The sequence below is a fragment of the Mytilus trossulus genome, chromosome 1, assembly GCF_036588685.1.
Source record: "Mytilus trossulus isolate FHL-02 chromosome 1, PNRI_Mtr1.1.1.hap1, whole genome shotgun sequence".
Taxonomy (NCBI): domain Eukaryota; kingdom Metazoa; phylum Mollusca; class Bivalvia; order Mytilida; family Mytilidae; genus Mytilus; species Mytilus trossulus.
In genome coordinates this window covers 107,467,383-107,482,436 of record NC_086373.1, presented here as the reverse complement: position 1 = coordinate 107,482,436, position 15,054 = coordinate 107,467,383, and the positions used below count along the sequence as shown (strand labels likewise).

At 31.0% G+C, this 15,054-nt stretch overlaps 1 long non-coding RNA gene across 3 annotated transcripts; it reads left to right on the top strand.

Annotated features, from left to right (window-relative positions):
• The first annotated feature begins 261 nt into the window (after positions 1-261).
• LOC134711621 (uncharacterized) lies at positions 262-5,168 on the top strand. Of its 3 annotated transcripts, none has more exons than XR_010106204.1 (4): positions 262-425; positions 3,310-3,367; positions 3,621-3,708; positions 4,071-5,168. It is a non-coding gene; the product is annotated as an uncharacterized LOC134711621 (long non-coding RNA). The 3 variants fall into 3 exon arrangements; XR_010106206.1 differs by having other exon boundaries at positions 264-355; XR_010106205.1 differs by lacking the exon at positions 3,310-3,367 and having other exon boundaries at positions 358-425.
• Positions 5,169-15,054: the final 9,886 nt, after the last annotated feature.

Below are 15,054 nucleotides of genomic sequence, written 5' to 3'. Positions count from 1 at the left end.
GGTTTTCTGGAAATCTTAAATTAGTATACTATGGAGTGCATTAATCCTCAATTTTGAATGCAAACTCATAAACAAGTAAATTTTAGCTCAAAATGGTCTTAACATATTTCTCTTTCACCAAAAGTTTCATTTCTGCCAATTTGTTGGTTAGTTTAAGTAAACAATGACATCAAATGCACTATTTTTTGACCGAGTAGGCCTACTTTCACATACGTTCTAAATTTGGAGTTATTAGTATACGCATAAAAAGTGGTTGGACTGAACTGAAGGACTGCAACGTCACATTAATTTTAACCAATGAAATGTGCTGTTGCAATAATGTACTCTTCAAAAAAGAAAATACAAAAGAACTAAGGTTAATAAATAGAACAACTATATAGATACGAAGTTACTATACACATCTATTCATTAGTATTTATGAACAGGTAGGTTCTGTAGATAGATATATAAATATGCACGAATATGCATCTACTACAATGACAAAAAGGGAGGATTGTCTTTGTAAATATGTTTCTGGCACATATCCATTAATTAATCCCGAATGGCAGTGCACAAGGACTTCACTTCACTCTCCCAGCTCATAATTTAGCTGTTCTTTTGATATCGGAGGAATTTTCGCCCATTCACGTTCCAGTGGAGGATCAAGGGGAGAGGAGGGTTCCAGGGGTTGGAAACCCCATTTTTTGAGACGATCTATGCATTTGAATGGGGACATATAGTTGGACCCCCCCCCCCCCCTCACCTTTTTGTCATGGGTTGGAAACCCACCTTTTTTCCCCTGCATTCGCCCCTTTCATGTTTGCATCCAGTGCGGATCCAGGATGGGGGTTCTGGGGTTGGACTTCCCCTTTTTTGGGACGATTAATGCATTTGAATCGGGACATGTAGTTGGAACCCCCCTTTTTAAATGGCTTGATCTGCCCCTTGCATCCTACATTCGAACCCAAAGTCTGTTCACGCCCAAATTTTATTTTAATTATCCTATACTATGAAATACAAATTGCACATTGTAATGTCATATTTTATTTGTTTTGTAATAAAAATGATCGGCTCAAAATTTTATTGGTTCTGTTTTCTGGAAAGTGTATTGTTATAAATCTTTTTTTTTACCGTCACATGCAGTAAAATGTAGTAAGATCATTATTATTATTATTATCTATTGAATTCATTTTACGCACACATGAACCACTTTTGATATGTGTTAAATTGCTAGTTGATCCCAAATTTTATAAATAACGTTTAAAAATATCCGGTTACAGCAAGAGTCAAAACCTAGTTATCTATGGCACGCCGTTTTTATATTTATTCAAATTTGAAGATATTTTATTTATTTAACAAGATATCTTATTAAGTATTAAGATATGTTTAATTTTTATATTTAATTTGAAAGTAAATAAGATATCTCTATTAGTTTATAAGATATCTATATAAGTTAATAAGATATCTCTATTAATTAATAAGATATCTTATAAAGTATATAAGATATCTTACTTCTTTATAAAGATATCTTTTAAATACATACTTTATAAGATATCTTACATGTATTAATTAATAGAGATATCTTATAAACTGATAGATATATCTTATTAATTAATAGAGATATCTTATGAGCTAATAGATATATCGTATTAACTTATGGAGATATCTTATTAAGTAGATAAGATATCACTATTGTTAACTATATAAAAGATATCTTATATAGTTAATAAGATATCTTATAAATTAATAAAGATATCTTATATTTCAAATAAGATATCTTATATATTTAATAAGATATCTTTATAAACATTTTAATAAGATATCTTTATAAACATTTTAATAAGATATCTTTATAAACATTTTAATAAGATATCTTATTTAACAAATCAAATATCTCAACTTATATATAAGATATCTCATTTTGTTATTAAGATATCTCAATTAGTTTATAAGATAACTTATTTACCTGAATAAGATATCTCGAAATTGAATAAATATAATAACGGCGTGCCATAGTTATCATTGAAAAAACTCCAAATTATCTTCCCTTTAAAGGAGCACTAGCTACGATATATATAAAAAAATAAAGTATGATTTTTTTTAGATTAATCATTAATTAAATTGGAATAATGAAAGAATAATTTGCTTTTAGCAATCAATTTGCTTTAATTTTGTTGAAATAAGCGATTATACATAATTTTTGACTGGTTCACTTGCAAGTGAAAACGTCATCATCATTCTAACCGGTATTCATGTGAACTTCAATTTAACCCCTAGCTAGAGACTGACAACGCATGCATTGTACGTGAACTGGTTATTTAAAGAAAAAAAATGTCAACAACAAAAAAAATGTCAACAAAAAAAAAAGTGAAACTCTGGTAAATCATTTGATTACTAATTCGATCCACATAAATCATTCTTATACGGTTAAAAACAATGAGAAACTTATATTTTTAATCTATAAATTCAAATCAAACAGATCTATAAAAATCCAATTGCACGTGCTGGTTTAACCTTTTCATATCTTTATTTGTGTTTACATCGCTTATATGGTCATCTGAGGTCAAATCGATAGTTAATTAGATGGCATCTGGATTTAAATACACACGAAACGAACCTACTTATCATCTACCCCATGCTTTGTAAACTGTTTATTTTAAACGTTTGATAGATTGGATAAATGTTTTACATTGTTATTAATCAAATATGAGAATTTGAGTCAAATTGGTGACCATGAATTTGACAGCTAGTGCCCCTTTAACAAAAATGCCTTTTTTTGGCATTAAAAAAGGAAATATTTTTTTAGAATTAATAATTCTATTTTATTTTTAATAAACATGTATTCAGTAGAAAAGTATACATTAAATTGATCCAGAACTTATCCTAAAGGGGGGGGGGGGCTCTGACTGACCTAAGGGGGCCCTCTCCAGTCATGCTTCAGTGATTCCCTAAATATTCAACCACATTTTTCCCACAAAAAGGGGACCCAGTCCCCCCCTGTTCCCCCCCCCCCCCCCCCCCCCCCCCCCGGCCCCTGGATCCGCCTAAGGCCTCCAAAGAAGGTATTGTTTTTAAGTAGAAAAGGCAGTTCTAAATCACTAATTTTAATCTTATTTTACTTGTTGCAGTCCCATTATAAATAACATGGAACTTTGTACCCCAGTTATATGCCAATTTTTGTTTTGTATACAAACATTTTAAACCTCATCTGGTCAATGAAAAACCATTCAGAAAATATCTTGATTTCTTTTGCTCAAGTAATTTTAGTTTTATTGTTTTATGGTGTTTAAAAAACAATATTTTAATCATATAATAATATATATATTGCAGAAAGTCAGAAAAGATGCTCTAATCAAGAGAAGAAAACGTCAATGTGACAGTGAAAAGGGTAAGCTATTCTTTTTTTTATTGAATATCACAAGAAAAATTTTGCCTGCTGCATATAATAGCTGAAAAGCTGATGCAAATACAATCTTTCAATTAGTTTAATTGAAGTCTGAAGCTTGATTATCAGTTACTGAATAAATCAAAAGCTCAAACATATTAAACAAATGAATAACCATACCACTGAACCATATGCCTATTATTTTCTTAATTTTTTTTACTGTATGAGTTATAGTTTTCGTATAATTTATTTATAGGCTAGGACTTGGATGAGTCTGTTCAGAGAAGAAGAACAGCCAAGTTTTATATGTATGTACTTAAAGGGCAACCAAATAAGATTTAAAGGTTAGTTTTTAACTTGTATACTATAATTTCTTATTATTTAACATAAAAGGATAGTATATAAAAAAAAACACTTAAAATTGTTTGAATAATGATTTGTTTACAAATAGACCATCTAAGAATTGAAAAATTATGTTATATGTCAAACTGCATTTAAGTTCTACTGCTTTTGTAATTTTTAATGGAGTCAATTACGAATCTCATTATTTTGATATCTTAAATTTTGAGTATAGCAATAAGAGTATATACACCCTCAGGTATGATCATAAATGATAGTTTTTTATTCATACTTTATTCTCTCTATTAATTTAAATGAGCATTTGGTATTAAATTATTACTCAATAATCATTTCATTTCTTTTTCAGTATCCAGTGAAGGTCTTACAAAGATAGATGATATTTCACTGTTATAAAGTAAAGGGACAAAAGCTCAGAGCAGCTATATTATAATGTACCATCAGTGCTCTTTCAACAGCTGCATATCAATAAACAGATAAACATATGAACAATTTATTCATGATAAGGGATATGCCCTTGAAATAACATTTTATAATATTTTGTGATAACTTATTGAAAATGTGAGACTTGATTTGTCAGAATTTTGATATAAATCAAGAGTTTAAAATGATCTTGGTCTTGAACATTAAAAAAAAAATTGATTTGAAAAAAGTTGAAATGTTAAGCAAAGAACAATAACAATTTGCTAAGGAGAGAAAATTATGGATAAAATAAGAGATATACAACAATGCAATAATTTCCAAAACTGATGGAGAACTGCAAATTGAGTTATTAGATATAGGAAGATGTGGTGTGAGTGCCAATGAGACAACTCTCCATCCAAACAACAATTCAAAAATTAAACCATTATAGGTTAAAATATAGTCCTTTATGCAACATTTTTAGCTGTATTAATTTGCTTCCAATCATGTATTGCTGTTATGAAATATTTCTGAAGTAAAACTAGTGAAAATGTTATCAAATATATAAACTCTGTATTATGAATGAGATTTTCAGTAAAACTGAATAGATTTTAAATTTAGGAAGCTTGTAAAACAATGGAAGATTTTGTTAAAAAATATTTGAAATTATGAATTATAGATATGTTAACAAAGTAACAATCCTTTTTCATCTTTCAAATTTCGAAAACAAGTTTCCAATTCATTGTTTCAATTTCCTAATGGCTAGTCTGATTGTTTCTTTATAATTTGGTATAGATTCAAAATTTAGAAGTAGAGGTGTTTTCGAGGTGTTTCTGACCATTACCAAATAAGATATATTCCCTTTGTCTATTTCTTGATTTTTTATGATGTGTATATATTGTGTCTGACAATTTTGCATATGTGAAGAATGACATTTATAATGTATTCATATTTTGACCAAAAAAAACACATTCAGAAATTATTTAGTACAATTTTGTAACATTTGTTAATTGTGAAAATTATTAAAAGAACTTAAAAATCATAATCTGTCTCAACATTTCTGTACAAACATCACCAGTCCTTAATATAGTACCTAGATCATCTACTTTCCTTGGTCAGTGATATGTAAAGATAAGATAGACTGTTGTTAAGTTAAAGGACCTAGAACATCTACAGTCCATGATCACATTATATATGATATGGACTGAAGGACATTAATATGTAAAAATAAGATAGACTGTTGTTCAGTTTTAGGACCAAGAACATCTACAGTCCATGATCACATAATATATGATATGGACTGAAGGACATTAATATGTAAAAATAGGATAGACTGTTGTTAAGTTTAAGGACCAAGAACATCTACAGTCCGTGCTCACATAATATATGATATGGACTGAGGGACATTAATATGTAAAAATAGGATAGACTGTTGTTAAGATTTAGGACCAAGAACATCTACAGTCCATGATCACATAATATATGATATGGACTGAAGGACAATGATATGTAAAAATAGGATAGACTGTTGTTAAGTTTAAGGACCAAGAACATCTACAGTCTGTGCTCACATAATATATGATATGGACTGAGGGACATTAATATGTAAAAATAAGATAGACTGTTAAGATTTAGGACCAAAAACATCTACAATCCATGGTCACATAATATATGATATGGACTGAGGGACATTGATATGTAAAAATAGAATAGACTGTTAAGATTTAGGACCAAAAACATCTACAGTCCATGATCACATAATATATGATATGGACTGAGGGACATTAATATGTAAAAATAAGATAGACTGTTGTTCAGTTTTAGGACCAAGAACATCTACAATCCATGGTCACATAATATATGATATGGACTGAGGGACATTAATATGTAAAAATAAGATAGACTGTTGTTCAGTTTTAGGACCAAGAACATCTACAATCCATGGTCACATAATATATGATATGGACTGAGGGACATTAATATGTAAAAATAAGATAGACTGTTGTGAAGTTTTAGGACCAAGAACATCTACAGTCCATGATCACATAATATATGATATGGACTGAAGGACAATGATATGTTAAAATAGGATAGACTGTTAAGTTTAAGGACCAAGAACATCTACAGTCTGTGCTCACATAATATATGATATGGACTGAGGGACATTGATATGTAAAAATAGAATAGACTGTTAAGATTTAGGACCAAAAACATCTACAATCCATGGTCACATAATATATGGTATGGACTGAGGGACATTAATATGTAAAAATAGGATAGACTGTTGTTAAGATTTAGGACCAAGAACATCTACAGTCCATGATCACATAATATATGGTATGGACTGAGGGACATTAATATGTAAAAATAAGATAAACTATTGTTAAGATTTAGGACCAAGAACATCTACAGTCCATGATCACATAATATATGGTATGGACTGAGGGACATTAATATGTAAAAATAAGATAGACTGTTGTTAAGATTTAGGACCAAGAACATCTACAGTCCATGATCACATGATATATGGTATGGACTGAGGGACATTAATATGTAAAAATAAGATAAACTATTGTTAAGTTTTAGGACCAAAAACATCAACAGTCCATGATCACAAAATATATGATATGGACTGAGGGACATTGATATGTAAAAATAGAATAGACTGTTAAGATTTAGGACCTAAAATATCTACAGTCCATGATCACATAATATATGGTATGGACTGAGGGAAATTAATATGTAAAAATAGGATAGACTGTTGTTAAGATTTAGGACCAAGAACATCTACAGTCCATGATCACATAATATATGGTATGGACTGAGGGAAATTAATATGTAAAAATAGGATAGACTGTTGTTAAGATTTAGGACCAAGAACATCTACAGTCCATGATCACATAATATATGATATGGACTGAGGGACATTAATATGTAAAAATAGGATAGACTGTTGTTAAGTTAAAGGACCTAGAACATCTACAGTCCATGGTCACATAATATATGATATGGACTGAGGGAAATTGATATGTAAAAATAGGATAGACTGTTGTTAAGTTGTAGGACCAAGAACATCTACAGTCCATGATCACAAAATATATGGTATGGACTGAAGGACATTAATATGTAGAAATAAGATAGACTGTTGTGAAGTTTTAGGACCAAGAACATCTACAGTCCATGATCACATAATATATGGTATGGACTGAAGGACATTAATATGTAGAAATAAGATAAACTATTGTTAAGTTTTAGGACCAAAAACATCAACAGTCCATGATCACAAAATATATGATATGGACTGAGGGACATTGATATGTTAAAATAGAATAGACTGTTAAGATTTAGGACCTAAAACATCTACAGTCTCTGATCACATAATATATGATATGGACTGAGGGACATTAATATGTAGAAATAAGATAGACTGTTGTGAAGTTTTAGGACCAAGAACATCTACAGTCCATGATCACATTATATATGATATGGACTGAGGCACATTAATATGTAAAAATAGGATAGACTGTTGTTAAGATTTAGGACCAAGAACATCTACAGTCCATGATCACATAATATATGATATGGACTGAGGGAAATTGGTATGTAAAAATAGGATAGACTGTTGTTCAGTTTTAGGACCAAGAACATCTACAGTCCATGGTCACATAATATATAATATGGACTGAGGGACATAAATATGTAAAAATAAGATAGACTGTGGTTAAGTATTAGGACCAAGAACATCTACAGTCCATGGTCACATAATTTATGATATGGACTGAGGGACATTAATATGTAAAAATAAGATAGACTGTTGTTAAGTTTTAGGACCAAGAACATCTACAGTCCATGATCACATAATATATGATATGGACTGAAGGACATTAATATGTAGAAATAAGATAAACTATTGTTAAGTTTTAGGACCAAAAACTTAAACAGTCCATGATCACAAAATATATGATATGGACTGAGGGACATTGATATGTTAAAATAGAATAGACTGTTAAGATTTAGGACCTAAAATATCTACAGTCTCTGATCACATAATATATGGTATGGACTGAGGGACATAAATATGTAAAAATAAGATAGACTGTGGTAAAGTTTTAGGACCAAGAACATCTCCAGTCCATGGTCACATAATTTATAATATGGACTGAAGGACAGTGATATGTAAAAATAGGATAGACTGTTGTTAAGTTTTAGGACCAAGAACATCTACAGTCCATGATCACATAATATATGGTATGGACTGAAGGACATTAATATGTAGAAATAAGATAGACTGTTGTTAAGTTAAAGGACCTAGAACATCTACAGTCCATGATCACATAATATATGGTAAGGACTGAAGGACATTAATATGTAGAAATAGGATAGACTGTTGTTAAGTTTAAGGACAAAACATCTACAGTCCATGCTCACATAATACAAGATATGGACTGAGGGACATTAATATGTAAAAATAAGATAGACTGTTGTTAAGTTAAAGGACCTAGAACATCTACAGTCCATGATCACATAATATATGATATGGACTGAAGGACATTAATATGTAGAAATAGGATAGACTGTTGTGAAGTTTTAGGACCAAGAACATCTACAGTCCATGGTCACATAATATATGGTATGGACTGAGGGACATTAATATGTAGAAATAAGATAGACTGTTGTGAAGTTTTAGGACCAAGAACATCTACAGTCCATGATCACATAATATATGGTATGGACTGAAGGACATTAATATGTAGAAATAAGATAGACTGTGGTTAAGTTTAAGGACAAAACATCTACAGTCCATGCTCACATAATACAAGATATGGACTGAGGGACATTAATATGTAAAAATAAGATAGACTGTTGTTAAGTTAAAGGACCTAGAACATCTACAGTCCGTGATCACATAATATATGCTATGGACTGAAGGACATTAATCTGCATTTCCATTGTCAAAATAGCGGGACGTTTTATTTGTCTAAGTTGCTCGTCTCTCAACCCACAAGAATTACAAGATACTTCACAAGAACCTATTAACGAACATCTAAAGATTGAGTTTGCTGCACTTAATTTGGTCCCATGAACAGAGGCTGGAATGAACTTTTGTCTTGGAAAATATGTTCAGTTAAGCTTCTGCAGTTCAACCAGGGTCTTTCGTTAAGAATTTGGCCTATCATCAACCAGTATCATATGAAGTGACATTCATAATACCACGATTTAGATATTTTTCAAGTCTTGTGGACAACTGTTACAGTAACGAATAAACGAATAACCTATGGTAGAAAGTTCATGTTTTGAACAATAAATGCCCTAATAAACTTGGAAAAATTGTTGAGGTAGGAGTACAAAGATAAGACACCTTAAGCGTGAAACTATTCTGGAAAATAAAGACCGTAACTACCATGAAGACAAGGGCCCAGGCAACTACCTCACTAAAATTTCAACATTGGCCTTCTTTCGTGTATTTTTTTTACAGTAAAATACGAATTATAGTTTTTTGTTGTTCTGTCTCAAATTTAATTTCTATATCTTGTCATCAGTATAACTCGGCATCTAAACGGTCGATGTTTCTCGAACAAACACAATAAAGGTAATCATCATGATTCTCTGGTTAACGCAGGCTCTTGGAGGTAAGGCCAAAAGCAATACTGAAGGTGAGGAAGTCATTGTTCTATATTGAAATAACCAATGTTGTAAGTGATCACAAAAGGGTAAAGAGTTTTTGTATTGTATATAACTTCATTGGAACTAATCCAAAAACTATAAACAGACTGTACTGTCGAGCTAAACGGTAATGCGTTCGGATTCAAATAACGTTATAATATGATTTTAGAACAGCAACCATTTGCCAATAAAGAAATAAAATCACCAACATCCACATATCTTCAGAAAGGACCGAACGTGTTTTTCTTATTTCAAAATATAATTCTATAAATTTTTGCACCATACATTTATTTTATTGAACTCGCAAATCTTTCTGACTTTTGCGTAAAAAATTGTTTGTCCGGCGTAACATTTCAGATTAAATCAAATGCATTTCTTTATGTTCCGTTGTTATTTAGCACATACAATCTGCGAAATTTAGTGTGTCAGTTTCCTACTAGATTTAGATTATAACATCATACCCGTTTGTTGTATTGGCTGAAATGTGAAGCAAGCCTACAACGAAATATTCAGCAGAGGAACCTGTTAATGAGTTTTAAGGAAAGTTTATCAGAACTTCAGTTTTATTATTATCCATATAAAATAATCAAATCATATTAAAACTATACTCAATAGAAAGTGCAGAAAAAGAAAAACATTTTCAAAGTTTCAAATATAAAAAAAAACTTTTTCTTGAAGCAGAATTTAAAAAAAACCGAATGTCTAGCCACTATGTCCAAACCGGCGTTATTTTTGTCCATTCCTTAGGTGAAACATGTTGTATTAATACAAATGTGCATTTAGAAACTGATTAGAATCCGAGTTACAATCGGTAATTATCTTTCTATAAAAGAATACTTGATTAAGGTTGAAACTTCGATATAAATGAATGAAATGTGCTGTCAGAGTGAACATGAACTGACTAGTCATGAAACATTTGCCACTGGACATGAGACAAAAATTAACTACCAATCATGTATTCAAACCCTTATGTCCATGAATGATGACACAAACAACAATATTTGTAATTGCATATTCACAAAGCAACACACTTTCTGTAATTATCGGTTGTCTTTTAAACAAACCAAATAAACATGCGACATGAAAATAAATCTATCAACACACTCCATTTCTCTAGACATGGACACTGTTACAGTAATGTACTTGTTTTCATTATTTCTTTTTACCAGTACATTTTTGGCGGATTCTTTACGGAGAACACACCAAACTATACAAAATTCTGTTTGGTTCACCCCTACTTTAAGTGTTTAATGTATTTGCTTTAAATAATTCACTCTTCAATAAATACAAAAATTGTTGCATGAAGACACACAAAACTCAAATGTTCTTCCCAAACAAATTATGTATGTACCACACCGAATCAACTTAAAATCTTACATACAAACTTTTATTCAGTAAAACCTAATTGGAGCCTTAGGTTTATTATTTCCCTCCTTCGGGAGAAACACATAGTAGCGTATCGCCATGTTAGTTATTTGACAAAACTTAAAAAAGTGCATTTAGTTTTACAAAATGTTCGCTACTCGGCACCTCAGTCAGATTTTCTGAATTTGGTTTGAGTAAATATATGCCATTATTTCCACTAATACCAACCAACCTTGATATTCCTAAGTTGCATTACCTGTTCTCAATCATTCAATGGACAAGGCCAATGAGTTTTGATATCTATTTAAAATTAAAGTGGGAATAGAATTATGGTCACTTTTGCCTTTACAATTAGCAGTAAACCCTAGGTACGGGGCGCCGAATGGGACTCTTGTGGTTTTGTACAAAATTCAATTCTGTCATAACAAAATCATTTTTGTCTTACAAAACTATGTGCTACAGACTTGTTTTGTGAGAACTTCAATTTTGTGATGACAAAATTCATTTTTGTAGACAAAATTCATATTTGTCATGACAAAAGTCAATTTTGTCTTAAAGGTATGCAAATATAAACATATTTGCATACAAAATTGACTTTTGTTACCTGATATGGAAATTAAATCACAAAAGTCAATTGTGTACGGTAAGATTCAATTTTGTGAGACAAAATTGACTTTTGTGAAACAAAATTAACTTTTGTGAGACAAAATTGACTTTTGTGAGATCAAATTGACTTTTGTGAGACAAAATTCAATTTTGTCATTTTTGTTGAGACAAAATTCAATTTTGTCATTTTTGTTGAGACAAAAGTCAATTTTGTTAATTTTGTTGAGACAAAAGTCAATTTTGTAAATTTTGTTGAGACAAAAGTCAATTTTGTTAATTTTGTTGAGACAAATGTCAATTTTGTCAATTTTGTTGAGACAAAAGTCAATTTTGTCAATTTTGTTGAGACAAAAGTCAATTTTGTGACGACAAAATTCTTTTTGTGATGACAAAATTCAATTTTGTAACAACACAATTGACTTTTATGAGACAAAATTGAATTTCGTGAGACAAAATTGACTTTCGTGAGACAAAAATGAATTTTGTTGAGACAAAATTGACTTTCGTGAGACAAAAATGAATTTTGTTGAGACAAAATTCAATTTTGTTAATTTTGTTGAGACAAAATTCAATTTTGTTAATTTTGTTGAGACAAAATTCAATTTTGTCAATTTTGTTGAGACAAAATTCAATTTTGTCAATTTTGTTGAGACAAAATTCAATTTTGTTAATTTTGTTGAGACAAAATTCAATTTTGTCAATTTTGTTCAGACAAAATTCAATTTTGTCAATTTTGTTGAGACAAAAGTCAATTTTGTCAATTTTGTCTCACAAAAGTCAATTTTGTGTAACAATAGTCAGTTTTGTGTAACAAAAGTAATTTTTGTGTAACGAAAGTCAATTTTGTGTAACAAAAGTCGATTTTGTATGCAAATTAGTTCACAGAAACCAAACTAAACTAATTTAAATACAAAATTGACTTTTGTCGCTCAATTTTCAAATTAGGTAACAAAAGTCAAGTCTGTGTAACAAAAATGAATTTTGTCATGACAAAAGTGACTTTTGTCCGCTGATAGATAATTTTGTATGACAAAATTTCAAATTTGTAGTATGATACAAATTTTGTTAAACTGAACTCATTTTTGTTGAACAAAAGTCACTTTTGTCCGTACAAAATTGAATTTTGAGTACAAAACCACAAGAGTCCCATTCGGCGCCCCGTACTAGGTGCATGGGACGTCCGTTTGTTTGGTCGAGGTATATAATTTTCAACAAATGTCAGAGTGTGACGTTTTATTCGATGCCTCGTGTAGAGAGAGTATCAGGCTCTCTGCAGGTTATGAAATATTGCAACAAATCAATGAGGGGTGGTCGGTAGCCTTTTGCAAGGCAAATGTTTGTCCCTATTCAATATACGTTTATCATCCAGCAGCACTTCAAGTTTCATTGACCTTTTTCACCCCGGATGGTATCTATTATAGTACCTGACCGTTGTATTTATTGTTAAATTGTTTACACATGTTATATTTGTCACTGGACATTAAGCAAATTATAATATTTTAAGTACTTCATGAATTATGTTATTCTAACTATGAAGACTCACAGGAGGATAAGTTTTAACTAATGATATTATTCTCTTGAAATAAAGATAATGTATTTCTTCGTTCATTTTTCCTAATTTGCTTTGTCTATTATATGCCTTTTTCAGCTCATCTGGCCCACCACTTGGCGTCCTTCGACCTGCGTCGTCCGTTATATTTTATAAAAACCTTCTCCTCTGAACCTACTGGGCCTAATTCCAAATTCAACCAAATTTGGCCACAATCATCATTTAGGTATCAGATAGTTTAAAACATGTATCCGATGAACCGGTCAATCAACCAAGGCGGTGGCTGGCATGGTTAAAAATAGAACATAGGGGTAAAATGTAGATTCTGGAATATATCTCTAAATCCAAAGGATTTAGAGCAAATCTGAAATGGGTTTAAATTGTTTACTAGACCAAGATCTATCTGCCCTGAAATTTTCAAACAAATCGTACAACCCGTTGTCGGGTTGCTGCAACTGAAATTTTAAGGAAATTTTGCATGTTTAGGTTATGATCATAAATATAATAAAAAATAGAGCTAAACTGTACGATCTACAAAGTCAAACATGACCAAAATTTTCAATTGACCACTTGATTTTTCTTCTCCTTTGAAACTACTGAGGAAAATTTAACCAAACTTTGCCACAATCAGCATTATGGTATCTAGTTTTAGAAATGTGTTTGGTGACCCTGCCATCCAACCCATATGGCAGACATGGCTAAAAATATAACAAAGAGGAGAAATGCCGTTTATGACTTTAATGTCTGAAACTAAAGCAAAAAATTAACGGTTGCATTATTTCATGCATCAATTAATCAAATACAAATATCAGGAAAGCTACACAGGCTCTTTGTAGCCTCTAGTTGTGTTTCCTTGTTACATGTTTGTTGTTATAGAGATTATAACACACTTTTGACTATTGTACCCCTATTTTTGACATTTTTAACTATCATGTTTGTTTTAAAATGTTCACATATTGTTGTTAATATAGTGAAATTTTATACGGCTGTCACCCAAGGGAGAGGTTCAGAGAATATGTACATTATGTAATGAGGGAATAGGGATGAGTTACAGTACATATATTGTTCATCTGTAAAAATGCTGATGCAACTGCTCTTAAATCAACGTTTATACCAAATTATTAGGTTATGAATCCAAGCAAGAATATATTTACTGGCTTGCTGTCTATATGCAACGTACAAGTTCAAAGGAAATTATGAAATATTTAAACTTATTATACCAATTGTCCTTTGTGATATACTATGTATTTATGTTTCGTCTGTCCTGTCTCGCTATGTATTATCTCATGTTTGTATATATTGTCCTCTTGTACATCTGTATGAGTCTGAGGTTATGAATAAAATCTTCAAAAATCTTGAATCTTGAAACTATATCTATAAAACCAGATTTAAACTACCGTTTTATAAGGAAATGATTTTTTTCAAGTCAGGAATAACATGGAAGTTGTTATCCGTTCATTTGATGAGTTTGGGCTTTTAATTTTTCCATTTGACTAAAGACTTTCCATTTTCTTCGGGGTATGGTGTTTTCTTATTTTACTTTCTATATTGTTCAATTATATCCGTGTCGGACTAATGGGGTGTCAGAATAATGGGGTTTCGGACTAATGGGTGTCGTAATAACGGGCTGCCCCGATCCAGGGCCAGCCCCGTTATTCCGACACCCCATTTTGGATCAATCTGTTCTATGATCGGGTTGTTTTCTCTTTGACACATTCCCCATTTTCATTCTCAATTTCTTACGGAT